This window comes from Pollicipes pollicipes, unplaced genomic scaffold (assembly GCF_011947565.3).
Source record: "Pollicipes pollicipes isolate AB1234 unplaced genomic scaffold, Ppol_2.1 Scaffold_4219;HRSCAF=4965_pilon_pilon_pilon, whole genome shotgun sequence".
NCBI classification, from domain to species: domain Eukaryota; kingdom Metazoa; phylum Arthropoda; class Thecostraca; order Pollicipedomorpha; family Pollicipedidae; genus Pollicipes; species Pollicipes pollicipes.
Window position 1 is genome coordinate 15,681,327 of NW_023596448.1, and position 16,575 is coordinate 15,697,901.

At 56.3% G+C, this 16,575-nt stretch overlaps 1 protein-coding gene across 1 annotated transcript in view; it reads right to left on the minus strand.

Moving 5' to 3' along the window:
• Nucleotides 1-16,575, minus strand: part of LOC119095381 (phenoloxidase-activating factor 2) — a 74,589-nt gene that overhangs the window by 49,201 nt on the left and 8,813 nt on the right. The gene's annotated exons all lie outside the window — the stretch shown is intronic.

A 16,575-nucleotide genomic window follows, 5' to 3' on the forward strand; every position in this document is an offset into this window, starting at 1 on the left:
TCAGTTTCGTTGCACTGCGGTGCACTGAACAGGATAAAAGATCTTCCCATCTGTCAAGTTCCGATGGTGATCTTCCGTCAGTGAATTAGGATTTTCTTCTTGATTTACTGCCAACTTTGACTTAAATCCAAGGTCGATCGGGCTACACGCTTTGAGACGAGTAGCCCGCCTGACTGTCAGACCAGACCAGACCAGACCAGGCCGACAAATGGTGGAGCTGCTTCGACTTTTACTGACTCAATAGAGCGGACCGAGCACATGATCGCTTCGCTTCAGGCGTCGAAGCGTGTCATTCATTGTCAACACAGCCTCGTCTATTTGCAGCTCTCTGCCGCCCAGTCGCCAGTCGTTCGCGCCTCTCGAGATATATTGAAACTTTCAGCCTGGACTAGTTGGAATGGACAAAACCAGATGGGATGCTTCACGCCTGACAAGTTTAAAAAGCAGAACTCACGTCGCGCCCGGATAGCTGACATCCGACGATGGCGCTCAGTGCTTGACTTTTGCTGGATCCGGCAGCGGATCCCCTTTTGTTTGCGTGGCTTGCGAACCAACTTTTCATTTGGAGGACTACGTTTTCGGTCATCCGTGAATACAGTCGTGAAATTCAGCCCAGTTTAGTCTAGCAATATGCTTAACTAGACAAATATGCTAAACAAATTAAATTCACCGGTCAGTGGCACCACGTAGCTTCGAAAATGACAACCGATTCATTTTTTGGCGTAGAAATGAGTGTCCTTATCAATGCGTCATGCAAACGGGACGCACGGTTACAGACACTATTTTAGGCTGCTCAAGCCCGAGGCTGAAGCGGGTACCTTCCAGCTTGCTGCACACCAATGGGCCTTTCGTTTCCCTTGACTGTGCGAGTGTAGCTGTGAGCGGCTGGCCGCTTTGTCGCACCGCCGTCCTGACCCCCGATAGTGCGACATTCAGATGTCAGTATGTCCCGTACACCCCGACACTTTACCGGACAGCCGTGTCCAATCACTGTGCCCTGGTGCTCGGTGGAGTGTCAGCCTGGGCGCATGAACACGGCCTGTCAACTTTATTTGCCCCGCAGACCAAGATTTCCCATGCAACAGGCGCACATCTAGACACGTACCGGTGTGTGGACGACTCTGTAGGCTCACTATGGACAATCGACTGGAAATTATGCAAAACTTGCGCCGACCAGCCGTGCGAACCATCATCAAAGGTGATTAACCCATGCAAGGGTCTCCTCCAAACACTAACCGTGAACAGATCACGAATCCATTCATCTCGCCGATCATCTTTACACAGGCTGGCGCTGGGTAATCCTTGAATGAGATAACAAAGCGGAGCCAAACGATCGTCTTCATCATTTGTTTGAGCAACACGTTCGGTATGATGAAACGACATAAAAAGCCGCGAGTAAAAACGGGGCCCTGTGGAGGCATTGCATCTTGCGGGAGCCAAAACAATGAGCACAGGTCGCCATCGATGACCTCTGTGAGTCCGACAATGAGTGAGTCACGTAGCGTTAGAACCCGAAGCCCACCTGATACTCTAGGACACGAAGCCAAGGGTTTTGATCTGCTGCAGGCCAAACGAAAGATCGTCTGTGTTACCAGCGCGTCCGTCAATATTCCCCAAGAACCTTACGCCACGAGGATGTGAACGACTGTAGTAGTGCTCGATAGCTCGCCAACGAAACGGTTTGATGGCCGTTGAGCTTAGGCAGGGTCACAGGCTAACTGCCCGCTTAAATCTCGTCAGGATCATCATGATACCAGGATGCCACGTCAGGGCACAGGATCACCCTGCTAGTTATGTTCCGTTAAATTGACCGGACGCCGTCCGAGCTTTTCGTGCAGCGAAGTTCCGCACGCAAGCAACAAAGCGTAGGCGTATTTAATGATGGGCTCAAAACGTCATGCACTGTTGGCGCACCGTTAAATCTCAATCAGCAGTAAAATGCATCGAAAAAGTGCCCGTGACACGATCTGTGCCTCCTGTAAAGTTAATGTCAATACAACATGATTTGTGGTGCACTTAAACGAAACAATAGCTCATCAGGTGAGCTGTGTACTTTAAATTATGCATTCAAGAGGGTCTTTCATGCAGCCTGTAACAAGACAGAATGTTACACCAGACCATCAGGCGTCACCCACTGATCCACACTGGCGACAACAGCACTTCGGCTTTGTTTGGTTAGACGTGCTTTAACCGGCAGAGACCATTCAAAGCGATGGAATTCATGAGAAAGATAGTGGTGGTGCAATGCCACGGCCATGCTGGGACGCCACCGCCACCGAGCATCAGCCGGCACAGGGACACGGCTTCGGGACGCGTGCAGGCGCTCAGGCGGCACTCCTGCTAGGGCGGACAGGGGTGGGCAGGGCGTCTCATGTCTGACGGCCGCAGCACGCTTCTGACGAAGTGGGGCATCGCGAGGCTCTACGACAAAGTGGCGAGGAAGGAGCAAGTGGTGACTGCGTGGCGTCAAACCCAACCTCCCACCTCGGTCCGCCGCGCTCCGGCGGCCTCCCGGCGGCGCGGCCGGGTGCGGCGACCCGGCATCTGTGGCCCGGGCGGGCCGAGAACCCACTTTCACTCTTGACGGCGGCCGGCCGCCCATGGTACCCCGCCGACGCGTGCCGGGCCGCGACGCTGCAAGGTTGCAGCAGAGCCGACTGGCGAGGGAGAGGGGGGGGGGGGGAGGAGCTCAACAGGTGCCGCTGCCGGCTGAGCGCGCCCCCTCCCCCATCTCGTGCCATGACTGCGGCGGCGCGCTGTGGTGCCGTGGTGCCGCTGCCCGTGCCGTGGAGCAACGGGTCAGCGGCCGCGTGAAGGACGCCGGGTCATCGTTGCATCGGGAACGCCATACTTGGCCAAGGTATGAAAGGCTGCGTTCATTGATCGCTGCGATCATGGACCAAAGAAACGGTCGTTCAAAGCTCGGTGCTCTCAAGTCAAGCTGGTCTAGATTGCACCGTTTTGGCAGTCGGACTGAATGCTCGTTGTCGTGTCAGTGACCACACACAGACACGTACATCAATGGCGCATGAAAATACCGGAGCCCGCTCCCGGCATGGGGCTGTTGTCTGCACGATCCAAACGTCGGGGGCTGACGGCCTTACTGCCTGCTGAACCACGCCGTTCGCGTTGCCACTTGGTCACGGCGATATACACCACTCGCCCAGGGCGTTCGACATACACTCAGACTTCTGTCAGGGTCAGACGTCTGGGGTCGCAAGCATGGCGCAAAGGTCACCGATGTGTGCTCTTGTTCCATACTCACCCGTAGAGCCGCGGGAGGCATCAGTATAAAGTCAGTTGACTTGTTCATATATCAATGCGTCTATGAACATGCTAAGGTGTGCAGGAGTGCAATTAAGAGGAGAATTTGTGGTATGAAGCAGAGCTGATACCGAGCCACGTGAGCCCATGCGTTGTCCCATATACGATGACGGGTTGGAAAGGATCAGAATATGAGCCATCCGTTTTGCCGGCTGCGTGCAGCTTCTCACACTAAGCCAACAGATCAAGAGCCAATCTTCATCATTGCGTCCTGTCTCCAATGTCGACCACCGCTGCCCCACGTCTGCACGGCCCCCGTGACACCCCTCCCTCCTGACATACGGTCGCTGTCCCGGCCGGCCCTGGGAGGTCACGCCGATGGGTGGCCGTGTCGGCGGTGTCGGTCGCGTCAGCCCCGACGGCGGACGCGTTATCCCCAATGTCATCGGGCTCGGTTGGGAAATCCGCCCGCAGGTGCCTGCGCACCGCCACGGCCGACCTGACCCATATAATGGTGTGAGAACCGCATAGCGCTGAGACGAGGCGACCTCCGCGAGGAACTCTTCCCCTCCCCCTCCTATACATCAGGCCATTATGGTCATGGTGCGCAGTGTCATCCGAGTGGGGGAAGACATTTCGGAAACAACAAATATCAAAAGCGCAACGGCCCGTTACAGCTGTAGTTTAACGTATCACAGCCAAGCTCCGCGGGGTCCGTGAAAGTCTCTGCTTCGGAGCACTACGGGAACGGATTACGAGTGTGTTTAATTAATTACGAGTGTGTTTATCGGCTCGATACACAACCTGAATTTAGAGTCGGGGAGGCAGGGAAGTAGTTTTTCAAAACCAGTTTTGGGTGGCGGGTCGAGCGAGATGAAATTATTAAAACTGCTCCTATTTCCACATGAAGCCAGCTTCTCTCACCAGGAAATGTGTGACGCAAACGCTAGGGACTGGAGCCCTTTCCAAGTAATGGTTACCTAAAGCACTGCACAGACTAAGTAAATAATGGATGACATGAAAGAGAAGTTGATACATAAACAAACCAGAAGTATAATAAGGCAGCCCAATACGAGAAAATAATCGAGACATTACGGAGAACGTTAGGTAAAGTAAAGTAATCCGAAACCAAAACTTCCATGATTTAGAACCATCTGCATTAAACATCACGTACATTGAGATATAGCTATTACAGAACTCCATCTTTACCGCATAATTCCTAACATAAATTAGTGCAACGACCGGGAAACTTCATCTAGGCAGTTAACCGCATCCGGCCTCGCCAATTAACTACCACACTTTGTAACAGGTCAAACGTGCAGAAGTCACTTACGACCGCCTCACGCCAATTATCAACATTGGCCACGTCATCTAATGCAGCAACGAGGCCGACTTCGAGGCTCTGTGTCAGGTGCTGTTGTGCCGATCACACTCCGTGGGATCACCTTTTTAAGGTTCGGGAGCGATAAGACAGACAGCGACTGCCGCGACCTCAGCGGACACGCAGCAGCCTTGCAGGTACGAAGAGAAATGCCATTGACATTTCTCACTCACGCGTCGTGACTGATGATAAGAAGTTTTCTGGTTTCGAAGATGAGCCCCCGAGCTATAGGTTTTAACTACATAGCACCTCGTAAATATGTGCATAGCTCAAAATTGCACCTAGAATCGTGGTAAGAGAGACTGTTAGTTATGAGAATGCATGACAGAAAAGCAAACTGAATGTATGATCCAGTGGATATCTCGGCCAGTACCAGCCCAAAGGCAGTGTAGTTCCCTCCACCAGACAGGGGTTGGTATAGCAGTTCCACCGGTCTGGGGACCGGCGGAGACTGGCGCGTCCTCGGCGACGGCCTAAGCCCGAGCAACCGGGATCCGCTTATCTGTCAATGCCATCTGGCTGGCCGCGCCACCAGTCCGCACCGCTCGCCTGGGATCACCCGGGGAGTGGGCTGTGCTCTGGCGGGTCGGAGCTCAGCATGGGTATAGCCCGGAGTGGGAGCTCTGTTCTGGTGGGTCGGCGCTCAGCATGGGTATAGCCCGGAGTGGGAGCTCTGTTCTGGTGGGTCGGCGCTCAGCATGGGTATAGCCCGGAGTGGGAGCTCTGTTCTGGTGGGTCGGCGTTCAACAGGGGTGTCGCCCGGAGGAGGGGCGCTCAGCTGGGGTGTCGCCCGGAGAGGGAGCTCTGTCCGGGTGGTCCGGTCTTCAGCAAGGGTGTTGCCCGGAAAGCGAGCTCTGCTCGGGTGGTCCGGCCTTCAGCGAGGGTGTCACCCGAATAGGTTATCAAAGGAAAAGGGTGGATCAGCTTGGATTTGTTTTGTTTGAGCTTGACGAGGACTGCTTCAGCTCACCCCAACAATCTCCAGACTTTGGTACAAATAAACGAGGCGATAATGCAGTAAATACTGCAACCAGACTGCCTGAACCCTATTTTGCGACGTTTTCTTTCAAAAGAAACATGAGCCGTTTCGTCACGCACCAGCCTGTGGAGCGCCAGCAACTGCGACCGTCATGTTAGAGCCTAAGGGTCATAGCGTTGCCGCGATCCGAGCCTGGGATCCCATGTGCGATCCCAAGGCGGTAGCCACTCGGGCGTACAGCCCCACGCCCTCAACTCCGAGAAAACTCCGCTGCGGGGTCTGCAGCGTCGTGCACGTGTTTAGAGCAGCCCGGAGCGGCGCGCTAGCCCCAGCAGCAACCAGCGGCAGGAGAGCCCCAAAACGGTCAGATGTGTAGTGACTAGTGATGACGGAAGATCTTAAGCAGCATTAACAGTTTATGGATGACGAGGAAAAGGATCAGCAGAGCGAAATAATGAAGTCCTACCAGAAGATGCTGTTGCTGATGGTGCCAACGCGAGAAGCAAGTCGTGAGTACCACATCCACACCGGTCGCCGAAGAGATTCAACGGGACAACGGTTCGCGGCTCTTGGAGACACCCATCAGATCTCCTCATATATATATATATATATATATATATATATATATATATATATATATATATACATCGGATCCGCTTTCGCCTCCCCTATCCCACCACCCGGGAGCTGTGGCGGTGGCTGCACAGTTGAGGTGGATGAGTCTGTTTCAAGGTTAGAGGGCGACCTGCGGCTTTTGGTTTGTGGGAGCGGCAGTTTCGCCTGTCATTCCGTTCTTCCGATTCCTCTTCGTTTTATGGGGAAGGGAAAACCGGCGGTACAACGCCACAAAAACACGCAATACGTGAACAAAAGACACAATTATCACACCAAATTAGCCCTATACAGTCAGCTGCGCCGACAAAGCTCTGGGGAAATCCGCCTGTCCAATCGTGTGCTGTGTGATCCTCTCCGAACCGAACAACCTCCGCCGAATTGCTGGGAGCCACCTGCCGTCGGCCGCGGCGGCGCCTTCACCAGCCGGGACGCGTTCATCCGCGCCGCCGCTCCGCCTGCTGGCGCGCCAGCGTGTCCGGCGCCGGGTGTCAGCGGCTCTGGCGCGCGCCGCATACAGCTGCCCGCCGCGCCGCCGTCATTTGTCTTTTGACACCGGGGTGCCGTGGCCGTCTGGGCTCGGTTCGGCTGAGGCCGGGTTGCGGGCGCGAGACGCCGCGACACCAGCGGCGCGGGCCTGACTGTCGTCGGGAGGTCGCCAGCTGGGAGAGGAGTGAGGGGTGATCTGTGGAGGCGGCGGCGTGCGGTGCGAGGTCGGCACCGCTTCTCAGCTTCACCGTGGAGGAAACAAAGCAGTTGTCTGGGGTTTACAGTGCTGTCCCCCAGTTCCTCCCCTTCGAAGCTTCACCTCGGCATTGATGCGCCTGATGGAGGTTTAACTTCTTGGGCATCGCTGTGCGTTAACAGGTGAATTTTCAGTCAACTCCTACGACAAAGCGTTCAGACCTTCCACAGCACAACTTGGAGACATAAAGGGGCCGCACGTACAAAATCCTCTCTTGACGTACTTCTGCACCTGTGGACCTGAGGGTGTCCCAGGCGCCGCGCCGGTCGCTGACGACCTCAGGGACGGCCGGGCGGCCGAGAGAGCCGCCGGTCGCCCGGTCGGCGCCAGGTCCCCGGTTTTCTCCAGGAACATCGCGGTGACCCCTGACCTGGCCGCCAATTAGCCGCGGCCGTTTTCACTTTCTGTAAATCACGGGCCAGGCGGCGCTGCCGAGCCGCGCTGATGGAGACAGGATCAGCCCTGCTGTGGGCCGGGTCAATAGCGACGGCGCCAGGCCACCGGACCGAACGATGCAGCGTTGTATCGCCTGCAGGTCGTGTGGCCGGATATCAGGAGCCCGTTCGTGACGTCCGCCGAGTCCTTCGTCTAGCGTTAGTCATGTTTTTCGTCTTGGCGTCTCGTGCTCCGCGGCTTCACACGCGGCGTTCTGGCGAGGCGAACACGGACAGAGAGAAGGCGCTCATGCCGTGAGGGGCCGCGGCAAGCCTCGCTGATAGCAGCCACTGTGAGCTCATCGCCACGCCCTCCGTGCTTATCCCCGCTGGAATCTTAGGCGTCGTCCCTTCGCCATCGCCGCCGGCTCGCAGGAAGGGGGTGACCCAGTTCTGCTATCTGGAGCGCTCCAGTTCTGAGAGGCGGCCGCCGACGCCAGGTCACCATAATTCGCGTCGTGAATGCCTCCACCTTGACGGGCCCGGGGCGAAGGTTCTGCACGTGTTGTGCAACAGCGCCGAGGCGCGGGCTAAGGTCATCCTCGGCCAGCTGGGAGAGAGGCGACGGCCGCCCCGCCCTTAAATTCACCTGGGATTCTGCTCGTTCTCTGGATTCGTGGCAAGATGCAAAGTGTGCTGTAAATGCTTGGGGTACAGACAATCTATAAATGCATGGGCTTCAGCCAGGGCCCGCTGTAAGGACGCAATGTGGACTGAAATGCCTTGGTATGTACCAGCGAGGCGCCGGCATCATTAGCGCAGATCCACCCCATGACGTCCGGCGTCGACGCTGGCTGCTGGCTGCCCAGTGTCCAAATATTCCTCTTCAGTCGTGACGACCCGGTCGTGATGACCTAGTAGTGGTGAAGTGGCGAACACGGACCCGCGCTTGCATCTTCAGGGGGTGTGGGCGAGGAGAGCGTGTGGGGGGGGGGACATACAAGGCGGGAGACGGTCAGTCGTGCCCGGTCAACAGTTGGGAAACGTGTTTGCACAAGGATGTTTCACGCCGCGTCGGGCCAGACCAGTCTGATGGGGCCGCTGGATCGCGAGTGTGACCGGACGGTGCTCCCACCGTCCCGCGTGACCCATGGTGAGGGTGTGCCCGGCCAGCGGCGCGAGAGATCGCGAGAGTCCACCAGCGCTGACGGTCGTCGCGACCACTTTCCAGTGCCGCCGGTGGTCTGAGGGTTTGCTCTGCCGATACTTGAGCGAGGAACGGCATCGGCTCGGCGCTGCTGCTCACGCGGCGGGTCGCGTAGGGACGCAGAGACGTCTGTCAGATCCTGACTGGTGGTGGTCGACCGGCGACGGCTGATCAGGCCACGACCAAGCACCAGAGCCCTGTCAGGCCTCGCCGAGCATGACCGGGGGCGGGTGCCGTAGGGTTCAGGCGCGCTGTAATGCAGCTGCAAGACCACGCTACAAGCGGACGGACTACGTGCCTGTGCGGACCGAGTCTGAGCAGCAGCGCGCGAACAGAACAGAAGTGGAAAGAGCGCACCGTGCTCCCCGCTGGGAACCTGGCGGAAGTGCCCAGGTCGTGGCCGGTACTTCACGTGAAGCCGCGACGGAGGGACGCCATGTCCGAAGACCACATTCGGTGCAATATCTTACCGGCCTTACCGTGAGCAGCCGGTGCAAGGGGATGTATTGCTCGATAGCATCAATCATGGCTTCAGCGTCGCCCGAGAAGATAAACATGCAAACGATCCCGCCATAAAAGGCACGAGCGGTACCCGGGCACCACCGGTCACTACCCCACCAGGACAACACAGAGGGGGCGGGCCCTCCTCCCGACAAACACCGTCGGCAACAATCGCTGTTTGTCGACAAACACCGCCGGCCGGCCGGTTGGGCAAGCCGGGTGGCATGAGCGGTGTGGCGGTTGCGCCACCAGTCCCAGCGACCGTCGGCGACCGTCGACGACCGCTACTGGGCGTCGCTTTGTTTCCCGCGCTCGTGACCCGACGTGACCTGGCGTGACCCGCGTGACCCGCGTGCGCGCGGCCAGAGCCACCGCGTCGCGGGTGCGGGTCCTTCTTCGGTATGGTGGGCCATCTGTGAACTGGGCGCTTGGACTACGCCGTTACGCACGCTGTGGGCGCGGACGATGGGTTTGGTGTAGCTGAGACCGGTTATAAACTTCAAAAGATGCTTTCGACACCGGGATTAGATGACATCCGCAAGTGGCCTCATACTTCTGCTACCTCCTCATACTTCTGCTAGCGTTTTAATCTCCGTTTTTTATTCAGAATCACCGGGCCAAAGACGTATATGCATGAACATCGCAACAAAGCAAAGACTCTCTTCTGGAAATCACACAACCCCTTAGATCCACAATTACATGACCATATTTTCCATAACTAGTGCGATCATCACGATTCATCGTGAGGGTAAGCCTTGCTGAGGAATTTTAGGCTCTCTTCTAAGGCTCCGTCTGGTTTGCTCTCCTCACCACTCTGCCAGCTCTGCCACTCTCTGCCAGCTACGCGGCCGGTCCGCACTGTCCCCCCCCCCCCCTGCCCCTGCGCGGACGCACTGAGAGTGCACCTCGGGGTGCGGCTGGGATCGGGGCGTTTGGGAGGAGCCCCCCCCCCCCCCCCAGCGAGCGGCGGCAGCACGTCCGCTCGCGGCCGAACGGCCGAGACCGCGGACCGTTACCCGTCCCCGCATCAAGGTAGAAACGGAGAGTGTGCCACGGCTAGCGCTGACGCTGAATGGAAATAGAGAGTGAGGCAGGGCATACCGCCGCAGCGCCCGTGGGCAGCGGCCGTGGGCGGAGCCGTGTGGAGACGCGGCGTCTGGGAGGGCGGAGAGCTCGTGGATTAGCACATGGGTTGGCACCCGCAACGCTCGTTTTCCAGCGGCCGGCTCGCCGTCGTTTTCTACTGGCTGGATCCTGAAAAACGGGGCGCCCTCACTCGCACAGCTCGAGCGTGACGTCATCGGTTTTCATCGGCGTCGTCAGCAACTGAGTGGCCAATCGTGGCGAAGCGGGCCCATGGTCTTATCGGGCCGCACAGACGTCTCTACGTCAGACGTATCAGGATATTAGCCCGTATGGCGGTCAGCCCGGCACGCGCCCGGCTCCAGCTGATCGGGCCACATCGGCCCACCCGCGCCGCGATCGTCGCTGGTCCGCTCAGTCGACTGTGGCGGCGCAGTGCGCCGCCTTATCAAGGTTCGTTCAGTACAGGGACCGCACTGAGCAGAGACATGGGGTGGCGTTTGTCGATCCGGTGGTGTCGATCGCTCCGGTGGTTGCAGAAGGATGTTGCGCGACTCTAGGAGGGGCGCAATGTCATTAAGCAATTTTTATAGCAGTGCCTTGTTTATAGGAGGTTATTGCACGCGGTTCAGATTCCACATGTTCTGTACCGCCTGGAAACAAAGACAAAGACCTAGGGAAAACAAAGACCGGATGCGTAGAGGAGTTTTAGTTTCAACCTAAGCCTTGCACCAAATTACAGCTGGAGCTGCAAACCTTCTGCTCGCAATAATTTACGCTCGATGCACTTATGGATGCGACGTTTTTACAATGTGTTAATTATCCAGCACACTAACATCGCCCCTTCCAACGCAAAAATAAACGCAGCTTAAGTCATGTTTGGAGCGTGTTCGAAGTGGTGAGATATGCCTCCTGTGTCGTGTTCGTCGCCGGCGCTCTGTCACGCCTCCGTCGCGCGCCAGACCAGCCGCTTGAGCTATGGGTCTGCCGCGCCGCCGGCGGCCCGCTTTCAAACCAGCTGACGTCCGACGCATTACGATGATGATAACGATGATGATAATGGCGGGGTCCGCCGCACGCTGCAGACGAACGCGCGTCCAGTGACAGCCAGCACGCGGTGCGTGACGAACATGGCTCCATCGGCGCCACTTTCTGCCGCGGCGTTTTGATGCGGACTTCTCGGCCGGCGATCGGGCCCCCGGACAACAGGATAAAGAGCAATAGAGTAGAGAAGTCTGCAGTGCCAGGTCATGCAAGCACGTCTATCGTCAGACTCTGGTCTAGACGCGCCAAATTTAGAGCTATATCTGGGATTTACGCATGAAACGAGGCTACTTAATACAGAGATTTGGATGATTGGTAGAAAAGTGCGTGTACTCCCCTAATTTCAGATCACGATCCAGCTCAAAACTGATCAAATCAATACACCATCAGGACGGTCTGCCTACCGAACGCTTGCTACGCTTCCACCTCAACTATTGTTCCATCGTCACGTTTGCAGAATGCTGCACAGAATCGCTCCTGTCGCTTGGAACGATGCATGGTTTCGACAGCAAACGGATGTCGTTGCCGGCTGCCTCACTCCAGGAGGCCGCAGCGGACCGGGCCGGACGCTCAAAGGCGTTGGCTTTTTCGGCAGCCCCGACTGAGCGTCCGCACATCGCAGGACGGGTCACCTGTGCATGGAAGCGCCTGCAGTCAGGCGCCTACAAAACGAGACGAAGCTCGTGCATCTTCCTCCGTTATCGCCGCTGGTGGAAGAGGGCTCGACAAGCGGGACGTTCATGGCGATTGCGAAGTGCTGTGGATTCTGAAACGGGTTGCTGTGCCAGAAAACGACCAGCATGGCAAGTAATGTTGGGTGATGCTCGTCTGTCCATGTTGCTGGTCTCCCGAATGTAATGATCTCTGGAAGTTGCTGGTTGCTGACCACTGCTTGCATTGACAATAAATGTGGTCGTTTCCAAGCAACGTCGCTCAATCTGCAGCCCGCCGCCGACAAACGGCAGACCGCCGCCGACAAACGGCAGACCGCCGCCGACAAACGGCAGACCGACGCCGACAAACGGCAGACCGCCGCCGACAAACGGCAGACCGCCGCCGACAAACGGCAGACCGCCGCCGACAAACGGCAGACCGCCGCCGACAAACGGCAGACCGACGCCGACAAACGGCAGACCGACGCCGACAAACGGCAGACCGCCGCCGACAAACGGCAGACCGACGCCGACAAACGGCAGACCGACGCCGACAAACGGCAGACCGACGCTGTTGCGAAGATGCAAAACCGCTGCGTCATTCTCTCAGCAACATTGGGCCACCAAGACACTCAGTCGTTTGCTGCGGGATTCCTGGAATCGCGCGATGGTGGGGTGACGTAATGCGCTAATTTGCTCACCCCAAGGGCAACACGACACGAGCATGTGCCACATGTCACATTCTCTGGCCTCTATTACCAACAGTCTAGTTTTTCCGCGCGCTTCTCCAGCGCTATCCAATGGAAAAACGTGGCCCCGTCAGGCCGGCAGCGCCACTTACGACGCGGCCCTGGAAGACTACTCTTCGTGCTAGCCTCAGGGGGAGAATATGCGTGGGAGGTCGAGTCGCTGGTCCGGCGAATAACGGCGCCATCGGGACCGCGTCGCGTGCTGACCGCATTGCGTGGAGGACGCCCCGTCCGGGAACAGTCGGGCCCAGCCCCGGCAGAGGTGGCCGCGCCCGTGGCTGCCACAGACGCGTCGTACGCGTTGCGGGACGGGGGAGTGTCTGCCCCCGCGAACGAGACCCAAGGGAGCAGAACTGCATTGTGTGACGCGAAGCGACCTATCGGGCCCAGTGTTGATGATGTTGTTTACATTTCCCCATCGGGAGACTCGCTGTAGACACTAGGCCAGGAGAGAGGGAAGAGGAGCGATGAGGGCTGTGTCCACTGTCTCGTCCAACGGCTTACACAGACTTAGCAGAGAGAGAAAAAGGATAGAGAGAGATAGAGAATCGAGAATAGCGAGAGAGATAGATAGAAGATAGAGATAGCGAGACGAGAGAGCGAGATAGAATAGATAGCGAGACGAGATAGGAGATAATGAGAGAGAGAGAGAGAGTAGAGAGAGAGAGAGAGAGAGAGAGAGAGAGAAGAGAGAGAGAGAAGAGAGAGAGAGAGAGAGAGAGAGAGAGAGATAGAGAGAGAGAGAGAGAGGAGAGAGAGAGAGAGAGAGAGAGAAGAGAGAGAGAGAGAGAGAGAGAGAGAGAGAGAGAGAGAGAGAGAGAGAAGAGAGAGAAGAGAGAGAGAGAGAGAGAGAGGAGAGAGAGAGAGAGAGAGAGAGAGAGAGAGAGATAGAGAGAGAGAGAAGAGAGAGAGAGAGAGTAAGAGAGAGAGAGAGAGAGAGAAGAGAGAGAGAAGAGAGAGAGAGAGAGAGAGAGAGAGAGAGAGAGAGAGAGAGAGAGAGAGAGAGAAGAGAGAGAGAGAGAGAGAGAGATAGAGAGGAAGAGAGAGAGAGAGAGAGAGAGAGAGAGAGAGAGAGAGAGAGAGAAGAGAAGAGAGAGAGAGAGGAGAGAGAGAGAGAGAGAGGAGAGAGAGAGAGAGAGAGAGAGAGAGAGAGAGAGAGAGAGAGAGAGAGAGAGAGAGAGAGAGAGGAGAGAGAGAGAGAGAGAGAGAGAAGAGAGAGAGAGAGAGAGAGAGAGCAGATGGATGGCCGTGCCTACACGCCGCTTCTGCGGTGCCGCGGGAAGGCAAGAGAGAGGCATGGCTGCCCCTCCTCCCCTCCCCCCTCCCCCGACAGCCGCCCCTACAGACCTCTCGCTGCAGGCAGGTGTGGGGTGAAGTGAGTATATGGAGAGCCTTTGCCAGGGAAAACAGAGGCCACTTGGTTTGCCTTGCGCGCGTCCCGTTAACATTGCGCCCCGCTACTGTGACTGTCAGCTTACCATCGTCGTGTCACGAACCCTACCGGCAGGGCACCGGCGACAGCGCTGTTTGTCCGGCTGAGGTGTCCGGACACCAATCAAACGCAGCGATCCTCCCGAGAGACACGTCTGCAATGCACGCACGCGAGCGCCCTGCCGTGCGGCGCGTCACGTCTGCGCGCGCGGCCACCCCGACTGGTCGTCGCCTGTACCGCTACGTGGGCGTGTGCGCTTGTCGCGAGCGCTGCGGTCGGCTGCTCGGCCGGTGGCGCCAGGCCAGCTCTGCAGGCTGAGGGGCGTTCATCTGCAGAGGCGGGGCGGCCTTGTTTGGACGGCTGCAGCGGCCCGCTCCGAGGATCAAGGCAACAATGCGGCTGGTGGGCTCGCCCGAGACCCGTACGGAGCGGAGTTCCAGTGCAACAAAGGAGCGAATGCAGGTGTGCACAGTGCTGGTCTAAATTGGCCGTAGCTGAGCGGCTGCGCGGTGAAATGCTGGGCGGTGTATCATTCAAATACCTTTGGTTGTGAATGAAGCCTTAAGTGTGTTCCAAAGGTTTGTGAAATTGTGCGCAAATATCTTTGCAATGATGTAAAGTGAGATGCATGAAATGTGAGGCCAAGTCGAGGAAGGCTTAAGTTTACGGGCCCTTGATGTAATGTCGGGAATGCCCTCATGCGGCTTAGGGACAGCGTGCAATCTGTTCTAAGCCTGATAGATGAATGTTAACCTTGACTGTCGCAGACGTCGATGCATTAACCCTCGCCCTAATAGGCAGCAGAGTCGATGTGACCGCCTCATAGGCCTTTTTTTGGATAACTCTCCGGTATGCTGCGCAATTGCACTCAAATTTTCAGTAGCCCATGAAACATTCGTTGCACGTGTTTCGACGTCAACAGCACCTTTCTAGCTTTTTTTGGCTCCGGAGCAGCGGCGGTTTAGAGGAACACTGCCAGGCGAACTACGGCCGGCGCTGGTGGCGGGCGGCGACCGACCATATATTATTAATGTGTGCTCAAAACACATAAACCATGTGTTCTATTGTATTCATAACTGAACAAGAAATACGGCTGTTTAACTCTTGGGTCGCCACAAGATATGGTCTCGTATGTATAATGCTGTAAAGCTAAAAAATGTGCACTTTTGGAAAATCTTCACTTTGACCTGGCATAATGGATCAATTACTGATGTAACAACACAAACACCGGTCTCAGTCGTTAGATCACGCTGATAGCATTCTACTGGTGTTTTCACGAATCCCTATCTTCGATATTTTGGAAATGCCAGAAGGCCTCGATTGTTCTCCTCTCCCCTTCCTATCAGTCCGCGTTATAAAAAAGCCAAAAAAAAAAACGAATCAGGGCGATAACTAAAAAAGACTAAAGAAAAGACCCAAATCTACTGCGGAGGGTTTGATAACAATTACCGTCTGATTACGAGACATGTGCTGCCTTGAATGCCTTAACGACTTCTGGAGCCACGTTCTCCTTGAGAGCACCCAATAAATACCGGAGCGGGTGAACTGAATCGAGTCGTGGCTCAGTTGGCCGACTGCGTCAGTTGCCGCGGCCTTCGGAGCTCCTTTGATGCGAACAAAGCGCGATTGCCGCGCGCCGTGCTGGCTTAAAAGGCTTAAAAGTGGAAAGTGCTGAGAGTTGCGTTTAAAACGGGTAACAATTCACGTAAAGGAATCAAACAGCATCGCGCTCCGAAATCCTACCTGGACTATGTTGCAAAACAAATCCTGCAGCATCTAGTGATCTCCACAAAGGACCACGACCAACTATCCTCTCCATGCAAAAACGGCAGCGAAATGTCACAACGTGGCGTAGTGCGCAACACCGACCGATCAGCAGGCCCGGCTGAACATAACGGTACAGTGTGTCGAGCTGTCCTCTGCTAGAGATCATCTCCGGGCCGCGCCGCGCCTCCAACGCCGGCTATTCGTGGCATCCTCCGTGGGCGGCTCCGCAGGGGCGGCGTACCATTCACGGCGGTTTAGACCGCCGCGCCTCTGATCACCTCCGTGACCGGTCTGCGAGCCGGCTGCTGACCTGTCAGCGGCCGCTGGTCCGTGCACTGAGACTGTTGGTCCGTGCACTGAGACCGCTTGGTCCGTGCACTGAGGCTGCTGGTCCGTGCACTGAGGCCGCTCATACGCTCAGGGCTCTGATGGCTCTCCCAACGAAATCAGGCAGAGCCAAAACTGTTATAAAAAAGTATTGAATTGTAAAAATTAAATATTTCATAGCAAAAGGCTACGAGGCTTTTTGTACAGGGGCTGGCGGACGGCGCTGTTTTTACACAAAGGACTTACATTAATTTTTACTTTTGTGTATTCAGCACTAAACAAAATTCAAGACTCGTAAAAGCCCTCTCTGTGCCTCGTAAGACACATGCTTCAGATATATATCTGGCGACAGGGTTCCTACGATGTCCAAATTTTGAACTTAACCCGCAATACACGACAGACAAGGATCGTACGCCAACGTTTGCTTGAATCGGATAATTGCGTCATTCCTCCGCAC